The sequence below is a fragment of the Mauremys mutica genome, chromosome 1, assembly GCF_020497125.1.
Source record: "Mauremys mutica isolate MM-2020 ecotype Southern chromosome 1, ASM2049712v1, whole genome shotgun sequence".
NCBI classification, from domain to species: Eukaryota; Metazoa; Chordata; order Testudines; family Geoemydidae; genus Mauremys; species Mauremys mutica.
Genome location: NC_059072.1, coordinates 17239710 through 17251774, shown reverse-complemented (window position 1 = coordinate 17251774; position 12065 = coordinate 17239710). Strand labels below are relative to the sequence as shown.

Genomic DNA, 12065 nt, shown 5'->3' with positions numbered 1-12065 from the left:
TTGCAGATTGTTTTCTGCCGCTTTTCCAAGAGACCTCCCTGTGACTCTGTTAGCCCTAGCTCACTGGGTCTCTCTTCCTCTCAAATTCTCCCTGGACTTTTATACCCCTCCCCACCAGGCTGCCTTATCCCCTTAATTAACCAAACTGGGAGCGCCTATTCTGGCACCAGGGGCTGAACCTGCTTCATTGACAGAGGCCAATCACCCAGTGAGAAGCTTCCTTTCAGCCATGAGTCTGCACTGGAGAGTGGAGCTCTGACTACAACCGCAGGAAAAGCAGGGACCCGGACAGAGGTGGCCTAGCATGCAGAAGCTTTGAGCAGGAGTACGTATAGTCCTTTGTGGACATGTTCATTAGTGCTGCTGTTTGGGGGCTGGTTCCTTAGTATACGTGAGTGATTGATTAGAACCTATGAATGTGTTGCCCGGTGTCTCCATATTGCCTCACAGTTTTGTTTGGTCAGAGGGGATAACTATCCAGGGAGGTTGTGGAATCCCCATCATTGAAGGTTTTTAAGAACAGATTGGACAAATGCCATTCAGGGATGGTCTAGCTTTATTTTCTGTGACTCTAATAAGGAAAGTATTGGCAGAACTGGTGGGATTTTTAAATCCCCATTTTATCTTTCATTTAATACAGTGCTCTGAGTGATCCACTTTTTTATTAATATTAATTTCCTTGCCTTCGAATGGTAAGCTCAAGGACTTTTATAAAAACACGCAGACACACACAATAATATTAAGCCTTTACCTAGCGCCGTACATCAATGCACTTCATGAATATTAATGATCACAAAACTGCTGTCAGACACGGTACCATGTATGTATTATACACATTACACAGATGGGAGTAGCTGAGGCCCAGCAGCTTGCCCCAGACCACATAATGGTTTGGTGTCAGAGCCAGGACTAGACTCGTGGTCCTGGCTTCCAGCCCTATGCTTGGATCATTAGGTGTCTAAGTACCTATACAGTGATTGGCACTGTAATCTTTACAGGAGCCTAAGGGAGTCAGGTGCCTCACTGACTGAAATTCAACTCCTTTGAAAATCCCAGCCTAAATACCTAAGGCAGATAACAGAATCTGCCTTCCAACCATCGTTACCCGGAGTGCAGAGAAGGCAGCCTAGGGAGTGTGTTAACTTTGCTGCTGCAGGCTTCTCTGGTACCATTCCCCTTCAGAAATTCCCTAGAACACTTTGCTGTCTTTGGTGTCCCAGCTGGTATTGCTCACTCTATCAACAAGGAGGCAGCATGCATGTAAGGTTAATTAAAGATGCACCTGACTGGAGAACAAAGGCATGACAGCTACAAGATTCAGGTGTATAGGTGCTGCAGTTTCCTATTTGCTTACAGGACAAGAGTGTCTACTTGTGGTTGAAAAGTCACTGTAGCAGAGCTGTGTTCAAAGCATAGCATAACATCTCCGTGCTCGGTGTCTGCACATTCACCACTTGAAGGCTTACACACTTTGACCACAAACAGAACATCTGGGTTTAATTCCCGGCTCTGCTGGCTGCGTATTATATGTAATCTTGGGCAAGTCACGTAGGCCCAGATCTACAAAGATATTTAGGCTCCTAATATCCATTGCTTTAAGTAAGTTTGGAGCCTAAAAGCCTTTGAGGATCTAGGCCTTAATCTCTCTCTCTGCTTCAGTTAAACAGGGTTAATAATGCTTCCTGTCTCCCACCTTTGTCTTGGTCAGGGACTGTCTCGTAGTGGGTGCAGTATTTACTGCAATGGTGCTCTAATCTAAGCTGAGGTCTCTGAGTGCTACCGTAATACAAATAGTAATGACTTTTCCTTCTAAGTTGCTATTTACTATGTAAGCAGAGCGTAATATCCCCAGCTGATGGTCCAAGAACCTTAGCTCAAAGATTGAGTGTGGTGTGAAGGAACCCCCAGCATCTGACTCTCCAAGAAGAAATGTATCTCCTGCCAGTTTTCTCTTCTTCACATGCAGAGAGGTGACTGCTTCCTACAGCAACTGGAGTTCTGAGCCCTCTTCATGGTGCTGGAATATCAAGGAGCATCTAACAAACCCAAGCCCCTTACCTGGTACAACGGTGACAACTTAGATCACCCTGTGGAAAGATAAAGATGTTCCAGGTGAATCACAAACAGTAAGTGGGAGTATGTTAGCAAGTCAGCATGCCCGCTCTTGCCCATTTGGAAAAAGGAGGAGGGGCCGGGCAGGTACGGTGTGTGATGGTGTTGTCTGACGCAGGGGCCTTATGTTGAGCGGGGCCGCCCCCTTGGCTCAGTACACCCAGTCCCACAACCGCTGGGACTTCCTGTTGGATCAGGGAATTTCAATTAGGGGGACTCAGGGCTCCTGACGGGGCCCAGTAAACACTCTGTCCATGCCTTCTAGCTGGGGCAAACATAGCTGTCTTTGACCCTCTGGGCAAGGTAAAGCCAATAGTCTTCAGACCCTGGACAGAGCAAAGCAAATGTCCAGTCTCTAGTCTCCTAAGCCTCCTGGCTGGGGCAGGCAATAGCAGTTGGGGGGACTCTGGCCCTCTGGGCAGAGCAGAGCAAACAGTCTGTAGCTGGAGTCCCCAGTAGGCACCTCTAGTGGCAAGTGTGTGTGGCGGGTAGGGGAACCCAGGCCCAACCTACTCCACCAAGTTCCGACCCAGGGCCCTATAAAGGCAGGAAATTCCCCATTAAGGGTTCAAGCATTGGCTTCTAATACATTCCCTTGGTCACTTCCTACTGCAAGGCTCATCTTGAGCATCTCCTTGGCTGACAGTGGCTCAGCATCCCAGTCAGTCTCTGCAGCCGGCTGGTCATCTGCAGCACAATCCGGGTCCTCGGCTCCCACCACTTGGAGAATTGCAGGCAGCTCTTTGCAGGAGCCTGCAACTCACGTCCTTCCACCTCCTCAGCCAGCCCAGACTGAGCTGGGCTGCCTCCTTTTGTCTGTCCCTTACACCTGGACCATGCACAGCAGGGACAAGGTAGCGTGGTCTCCTGGGCCCATAGTGATTGGTCCGGCCCCATTGGCCCAGTGCAGAGTTGGTATTCCCTGTCACAGAATGCACAGAGAGACATCATTTGGCAAATGGAGTGAGGACAAAAAGATCATTTACTGATGGAAATTTGAACAGGAATTAGCTTTCTCTTTAGTAACAGAGGAGGCAAGAGACTTTCTTTAAACTGCCAAACCCTGAAGTCCTTATTCAGCCTTTCATTGGGGAAAATTTTAATTAAAGCCCATCTCTGTGTTTCCTGATCAGTTACTTCAGGATTTGGTCTGTGATCAATAGGATTTCATTGTTAAAATCAGTTTATAGATCAGTTTCCCTACATCTGCAGCAGTGAGATTTAGGGTCACATTTTCAGGACCACCTCAGGCCTGGTCTTCACTAAAAAAGATAGGTGGACCCAGCGATGTCTCCCAGTGACGTGAAAAATCCACATCCCTGAGCGATTTAGCTAAGCCGACCTAACTTCCAGTGTTGACAGTTCTAGGTCAACGGGAGAATTCTTCTGTCAATCTAGCTACTGCCTCTCAAGGAGATGGATTACCTATGCCAATGGGAGAATCTTTGAGGATCTGAGCCTTAGGAGCCTAAATCTCATTGTAAGCCAATGGCACTTAGGCTCCTAAGTCACTTTTGAAAATTGTGACTCTGGTTTCCTTTAATCCCCACTCCTGTGGGTTATCAGTATGTTCCAGGGTTGGCCCCTATTCTCTCTCCTCCTTTGTGAGATTATTGTGCCAGTACGTTAGAGTTAGCTCTTCATTGACTGTGGGCCAGATCCTCTTCTCATTTAGACAGGTTTCACACTAGTGTTGCTTCAGTGGAGCTACTCCTGATTTACACTGGTATAATTGGCAGGGGAATTGGATTCTATATGTTCCCTTTTCAGTTGTCAGAGAATTTCGATACTATCCAGAATTAGGGATCATTAATGATCCTTAGAAATCTAGGCCACTCTTCTGCCACTGTGGAGACCCCGTTGGCAGGAGCACCAGTGCAACTCTGGTGCACAAGTAGGGGGTTTCTCTTCGTATGAGGCCCCTGTAACATATCCAAGGTCAAACAGCAAGTCTGCTGCAAAACTAAGCATACAACTTAGTCCTGTGCTTTAACCACTAGACCATGCTGCTGCTTCTAATAGAATTTAATTTCGCACATGCTTCCTTTTTTTGCAGCCTCATTGCACTTCTGGCTCCTATTCTATGATTCACTTTGACTCCCAGTTCCTGCTGCCCAGCCAGTCTTCCTTGTACGTTGCTGATTTCTCAGGACCAGTTTGCAATGAAGGACACTTACTAATGCTATGAGTCCTATGGCTAGATTGTAAAATGAGTATTTTGGACTGGAAACTGCATTGCTATTCATCATAAAAAGAAACCCCATCTCGGTACTTGTAGGGAGAGAGGAAAAAGAAAGAGACTTATACATATGGAAAAATGTCAATTATAACTGCAAAGAGCCCTGCTAGGGACAGAACAGACAGGCAAAGCACCGTACTCAGGAGCAGGGTCGGCTCCAGCTTTTTTGCCGCCCCAAGCGGCGAGGGAGAGAAAAAAAAAAGCCGCAATCGGCGGCACTTTGGTGGCAGCTCTACCGCGCCGCTTCATTCTTCGGTGGCAATTCAGCAGCTGGTCCTTCCCTCCAAGAGGGACTGAGGGACCCGCTGCCAAAGACCCAGACGTGCCGCCCCTTCCATGGCCTGCCCCAAGCACCAGCTTGCTGCGCTGGGGCCTAGAGCCGGCTCTGCTCAGGAGATCTGAATTCTTTTCCATGCTCTGCTGCAGATATTCTGTGTGATCATGCACAAGTCACCCAGTCTCTAAGAGCTAGACAAGTTCAGACTGGAAATAAGGCGTCAATTTTTGACCTGGAGGGTAATTAACCATTGGAACAAATTACCAAGGTCACAGTGGATTCTTCGTCACTGGCAATTGTTAAAGCAAGATTGGATGTTTTTCTAAAAAATCTGCCCTAGGAATTATTTTGGGGAAGTTCTATGGCCTGCGTTATATACAGTAGGTCAGACCTAGATGATCCCAACTTCTGGCCTTAAACTGTACAAATCTATGTGCAAATCTCCGCCTCTCTGTGTTCTTGAACCCCAGCTGTACAATGGGAACAAAAATACTTCCTGGCCTGACAGGGGTGGCGTGAGGGTAAATGCATTGAAGACAGTGAGGTGGCCAGAGACTATGGGCCCTAAAATACACCAAGAAAATTGATCATATGACAAATTCAAGTCGTGCTGTTACGTTTCCCTGTTTAAGCTATAAAAGGTGTATTTTTTCCTTTTTATTATCGACATAATTCAGACACTCCTAATAGAATCCAGAATAAATGTTTTTGATTATTAGTATTTGAATTTTTTTTAAAAAATCACACTAATACCTTTCACTGAGGCTTTGAGTATCTATGGAGACTTCCAGCTGGCCTTACCCTCCAATATGCCAGTGGCTGGGTTTTCATCTTTAAAAATGCTAATTCATTTCAACTTGTACGTAATGCTGCCATCTAGTGGTTGCAAGCGATACCAAAACAGGCATTTTCCAGCGCGAGTACTTATTTTTTTAATACAAGGACAGGAGCAGAATTTCAGAACAAGGATTTTCATCAGCAGTATTTTTTCCCCTTAGTATAGAATTTAGAGGCCAATCCTGCAAGGTGCTGGGGTCTCAGCTCCTATTATACTTAATGGGAATTGAAGGTACTCCGCACCTGTTTGGAAGTGCAGGATTGGGCCCTGAGTACAGTTCTTGATTATTTAATGTTTACACCTAAAGACCACAACAAGGGTGGGGCCCCATTGTGCAAGGTGCTGTACAAACCTATGGAGCCAAGATTAGAATTCAGGAGTTCTTGGCTCTGAGACTCTTGCTCAATCTACTAGACAAAGCTGCCCCTCATCAGAGGCTGCTGGGGAATGGCAGTCAAGGAGCAGAGGCCCTCAGAAAGGCTCGCGCAGCGCTGCCTCCAGCTATACAGGAATGGACAAATTACACAGGCTGGGAGCTTCCATCCGCGCCGAAATTTGACTTTTCTGTCTCTGAATCCTGAAACACAGGAGTTCAGGCCACCGTGTCTGCTCTGTCTGTAGCTCCCACCAAGGTCCGTGAATACACCCAGGATGGCTGGAAGTACATGAAGGACCTCATCAAATGAACATTCTCTCTCTCCAGCGTTTGCTGTTTCCTCCATGCTACTGTCTCGGGGATGAGATGTAGTACACAGCACTGGAGGGCAGCTCAGCCATGCAACGGCGCCAATAAAAGACTCTGGAACTTCAAAAAAAAAATTTCATGTAGCAGTAAATAGAGCGGGAAGAAAATGTTGAAAAATGAGACTTTTGGAGATTTGTTGGTTCTGTGTAATGTAATGTGAACTTTCAGTGCTTGGGGAGGTTTCAGTGATGGGCATTATAGCAAAACCTGTGATAGGATCCCCGCATCCACCACTATTCTAACCCAGAGCTTTTCAGGACCAGAAAGTCAATCTCTTCCCTCCCAGCTCGACTGGCCAGGGAAACTACCCCTTCTGCTATAGATCCATATCCATTTGTCAACAATTCAGCCTTGATGAATGTTAGGAAAACCACACCTAAACATCAGAGATCAGCCACTTTCTTATAGGCTGTGGATGTGCTTTCCTCTTTGACTGTTTCTTTGCTGTACAAGATTGTGTTTTCCCTTCATGCCCCCTTGCGCCTAGGCGGTCTTTGTCTTCCTTTGCTAGGGTTAAAGTAGTCAAATTGAGCCTGTCAAGCAATTTAAACCACAAAATGTAGGGGACGTTTTTTATTAATTACAAAAAAATCTAACACGTCCAGGAATATTTTCATATAAGAAAAATGAGGGAAAATCTATGTAGAAAACATTTTCTACCTGCAGTGTTGGGAACCCAAACTCAACATGGTGCTAGCGCATTGATTGGTCCAAGCTGACTGCAATTCAGGGAATTAAACAGCACAAAGAGTGGGAAAAGAGATGTAAATCTTGCACTGCAAGTATGGGTTGAGATTCTTAAAAGCCCAATGGGGGATTTAGCCAGGCAGCTCTGTATTAACATTGTTCAGTGTGCACTACCACCGTGGATATTCCTGTGTTCCCACCCCTCCCCCCAATACTGATGGGGCATGTAGCCACTACTTTAAACAAATAATAAGGGATGCTAAGAATTGTACTGTCATTACTCAGGATTCTTGCTTCCCAAGTTATGAAGATGCAATTCGCCCTGCATCCGGTCAGATGGGGAGGGAAGGCTTGGAATTGCTGCTTTAGGACTAGTAGCCGAGGGGTAGCCGTGTTGGTCTGGATCTGCAAAAAGCAACAGTGAGTCCTGTGGCACCTTAAAGACTAACCGTTGTATTGGAGCATAAGCTTTTGTGGGTGAAATCACATGCATCTGACAAAGTGGGTATTCACCCATGAAAGCTTATGTTCCAATACATCTGTTAGTCTTTAAGGTGCCACAGGACTCATTGTTGCTTTAGGACTGGCTGTGTGGAGGTAATCCTATTTTACCTCATTAAAAAAAACCCCCAAAACCCCAACCTTCCTCTGGGCTTTCAGCTGAATGCGGTAGTCTACATTTCCTGTCCTAAGCTACTGTGCACAGCCGCTGCCCCAAAACAAGTGCTCCCAGAATTGTCTGTATTTAGGTGGGGGATGAAGTGATGATTGCATACACTATTGTAGTCGGTTGGTGGAGCGTTTTGAGATGACAGACACTGGGCCAGATTTTCAAAATGGCTCACTGCCCTCCATGCTGAGTTCTTTCAAAAGTCTGTCCTTATTTAGAATGCAAGCACACACGCGCACACACACACGGAGTGTCTGACTGATTGTGGTTTGCGTAACATTCATAACTTCCGTATTGATGCTGATTTTCAGCCAGTCATAGGTGGATATTTTTAGAAGTAATTAGAAACAAGATCTTTGTCATTCCAAAGAAAGCTAATTTATTGGACTGACAAATTTAATATTTTTGACCAGCATACTGACGTTTAGTTAAATTAAGACAATATTTCATTAGTGATGAAAGACACTACATTCAAAGTTAGGGTAGGTATTCCACTACTGATTCTGAATATTCCAGGGTTTTTTTTGTTGGTATATGTCAGATGTATTTTATTTAAGTTTCAGGTTTTGTTGTTGTGATAGCCTGCCCCTTTAAATGCTTGGGCACTCTGTATCCCGTGCAAAGCCTCACTTCCATTGGTTCCAGTTTGTTGCCGGAACAATAAAGTCACCACAGCAGACAGACACACGGGGGGCTGATTTAAACACAGCTAATTTAGATAGATTCTAGTGCTGACTGTGCAGGGCTTTGTTTTAAACAATGGAACTGAAATACACTGAAGCAATGTGCCTAACTGAGAGCATAGCTGTTATATTTGGACACAGCTATCTGATTGATCTGGTGTTTTGCAGCATCACTGAGAGGCCCCAGTTGTGGATTAGAGCCGCCTCAAAGATCTTACAATCTACGTATAAGACAAAATACAGCCGGTGTGGGGGGTTTGGTCGGGGAAAAAGGTGCACAAAGGAATAGTGAGACAATTATGATGTTTTATGTGCTGTGACCACTGCTAACAAACTGTCTAACTATTGTTGTGTGTTTTGTAGGCATCTATGTGATGGACAAATCTTTAAATACAGGCCACCAAACAGCCATCGGGCAGTAAAAGCTTTCATAACCTGAAGGAGAACATTTCAATAATGCTGAAGTGGGAATAATGAAGCCCCTACAGGCAATCTGTTCGCTCCAGTGGTCCTGCTGCAGAAAAAATCCTGTTCAGTCAGGATTCTATGTAGACTACAGAATGTGATCACAGAAGATTCTTAGATGATGTATCAGACTTTCCAGTACAGACAAAACGAATTAGGACCTTAAACTTGCAGCAAGAGCTATTGTTTTTCAATTAACACACATTCTAAACCCACAAGTTTAACACAAACAAACAAAAAAACCCTCCTAAGATTGTTTTAACAACCGCAGTCTCTGGGCTTTTTGTTCTCATACTAGCAACCTTCCAAAAGTTGCTAAACTCTTTGCTGACAAGCCACAACTTCAAATACTGGTTGTTTCATGTACCATGTGCAGGGTGGAAACATTGGAGGCCTCTTGTGCTATTAAAACTAAACTGGCTTTTTAACAATAGAGGTGCTGCCAACAACAGCTAACATTCTAGCAATGTGCACCCAGCCTGACTTCCTAGTGCAACTTCCAAACTCTTCCTTCCTACAACCTATGCTCCTCCCTCCAAGTTCCATGCAGGTTGCTGCACTGGTGATATTTGGCAGTAGTTAAAATATTCCACTTTGAGCTTCATCTTGCTGACCATAAAGAGATTGTGCTGTGGGGGTTGTTGTTATATTTAGGGTGGAGTGGTTGTATTCTCATGCAACACTAGTATTCAAGACCCAACAGAATGGAGATAGTCAGATTTCTTTCAGCAGATTGAGTGAAATAAACCAATTCAGCCATAAAGTCAGATCCTCTACTGGGGTAAATGGATCAGTGTAGCACCATCTGTGGGCTTGGCTACACTTGTGAGTTACAGTGCAATGAAGGAGCCCCGGGTGCACTAGCTCACTCCCCGTCCACACTGGCAAGGCACATACCGTTCTCTGACTCCACGGCTACAGCACTGCTGGTACTCCACCTCGGTGAGAGGAATAACGTTTGCTGTGCCTTGGCTACAACATTCGGGCATCAGTGTGAACGAGGTGTTGGGTTACTGCGCTCTGATCGGCCTCCAGAAACGTCCCATAATCCCCTTAAGTCAAGTGCCCACTCTTGTCATTGTTTTGAACTCCTGTAGAAATGCGGAAATGCCCTTTCAAAAGTCCATTTCTGACAGCCGGCATCCAAGCCGTTACTATGGAATGCTGTGTATGAGAGAGAGGCAGGAGGGGAGGGAGGGTCTGCTGCTGTCTGAACTTACAAGACAGCATTGTGACATGATCTCAGCCCCCACAAAACCCACTCTCTCTCCCCCCACATACACACAATACGCTCCCTGTTACACTCCACCCCACCCCACATTTGAAAAGCACGTTGCAGTCACTTGCATGCTGGGATAGCTACCCATAATGCACCACTCCCAATGCCACTGCAAGTGCCGCAAATGTGGCCACACCAGTGCGCAAGCAGCTGTCAGTGTGGACAGACTAGAGAGCTTTCCCTACTGCGCTCTCCGAAGGCAGGTTTAACTCACAGCACTCTACATCTGCAAGTGTAGTTATGCCCTAAGTCAGTAGAGCAAGGCTAATTTGCACCAGCAGAGAATCTGGCCCACAATGTCGTCCCTTAACTCAGCTTGGCTACTGACCACCAAGCACTAGGTTTATTCTTCCTACAACTGTGGCACCTAGAACTCAGCTCTCACAAGCAAAGCTGGGTAAAACAGGGTTAGTACTAGAACGGGAGCCCTCCGTAGAACATCTGCTGAAGGCATTGCAAGAATTACTGTTGGTAATTCAGTGAATGACACTTTTCCCTCTGAATCGGCACAAAATAAGTGGCCCAGGATGCTGTTAGACCTGCCATCTTTGGAATGAGCTGTATAATGTAAATTCTGTGCCGCCGTCGTAGTCATTAAAAATTCTCTGGCACTTGTGAAAGTGGCAGGGTTAGCACTAGAGTACCAGCCAAAATCCAACTCTTAATTCCATTTGGACTACCTAAATCCCCTCTGAAGTTTCAACTGGATGCAATCATCTTATTCATTTTCTGTCTTGTGTAGTGTTGCTGTGTGGGGTGCCATGAAACAGAGAGAAGGAAAGATGTAAAGGTTGTTTCTTTTAATTAGTGGCAAGAGGAATGGTGGCTGCTCCTGGTTACCAAGGCCAAAGGGCTACTTTAGTGTTTGATCAGCATAGGCCAAGATTTTCAAAAGTGACTACTGATTTTCAATGCCCAACTTTAGGCACTGAATTTTGAGAAAGCGCTGAGCATCAGCTCTCTGAAAAGGCCCCTTTAAGACATCTCTGCATGGACACCCAAATATTGAGGCACCCAAACCCACTAATCACTTCATGAAATCTTGGTCTTAATGAATGGTTGGCATTATCTGACAGGGTCTCTTTAAAGGTAACAAGGTCCCAGAAAAAGGAAGTGGGTGGTTGTGTGTTACCAACTCTCTGTGCGCAGCTTCTTTTCTCTTGTAGTGAGTGCCACAAATGTAATACCCACATTCAAAGTATTAGAATTATAGAAATATAGGACTGGAAGGGACCTCAAAAAATCATCAAGTCCAGCTCCTGAACAGTGGCAAGACCAAGGAAAACCTAGGCCACCCCTGACAGGTGTTTGTCCAACCTGTTTTTAAAAATATCCAGTGATGGGATTCCACAACTTGCCTAGGAAGCGTATTCTGGAATTTTATTACCTATCTAGTTAGAAAGTTTTACCTAATAACTAACCTAAATCTCTCATGCTGCAGATTACCCCCATTACTTCTTGTTCTACCTTCAGTGGACATGGAGAACAATTGCTCATCATCCTCTTTATAACAGCCCTTGACATATTTGAAGATTATCAGGTTTTTTAAGATTAAACATGCCCCGTTTTTTTAACCTTTCCACATAGGTCAGGTTTTCTAAACCTTTTATCATTTTTCTTGCTCTTTTCTGGACTGTCTTCAATTTGTCCACGTCTTTCCTGAAGTGTGGCACCCAAAATTGGACACAATACTCCAGCTGAGGCTTCACCAGTGCTTAGTAGAACAGGACTACTTACCTCCTGTGTCTTACATATGACACTCCTGTTAATGCAAATTAGCCTTTTTTGTGGTTACATTACGTGGTTGGCTCTATCACCCCCTGATCCTTTTCAGCAGCACTACCACCTAGCCAGTTATTCCCTATTTTGTAGCTGTGCATTTGATTTTTCTTTCCTAAGTGAAGTACTGTGCACTTACCTTTATTGAAATTTCATCTTGTTGAATTCAGACCAATTCTTCAATTTGTCAAGGTCATTTTGAATTCTAATCTTATCCTCCAAAGTGCTTGCAACCCCACCCAGGATAGTATCATCTGCAAATTTTATAAGCATACTCTCCACTCCATTATC

The 12065-nt window shown here is 45.0% G+C and overlaps 1 long non-coding RNA gene across 1 annotated transcript; it reads left to right on the top strand.

The window, feature by feature from the left end:
* The first annotated feature begins 200 nt into the window (after positions 1-200).
* On the top strand, positions 201-8785 carry LOC123361794. The gene is made up of 3 exons (XR_006576229.1): positions 201-325; positions 1967-2126; positions 8615-8785. It is a non-coding gene; the product is annotated as an uncharacterized LOC123361794 (long non-coding RNA).
* Positions 8786-12065: the final 3280 nt, after the last annotated feature.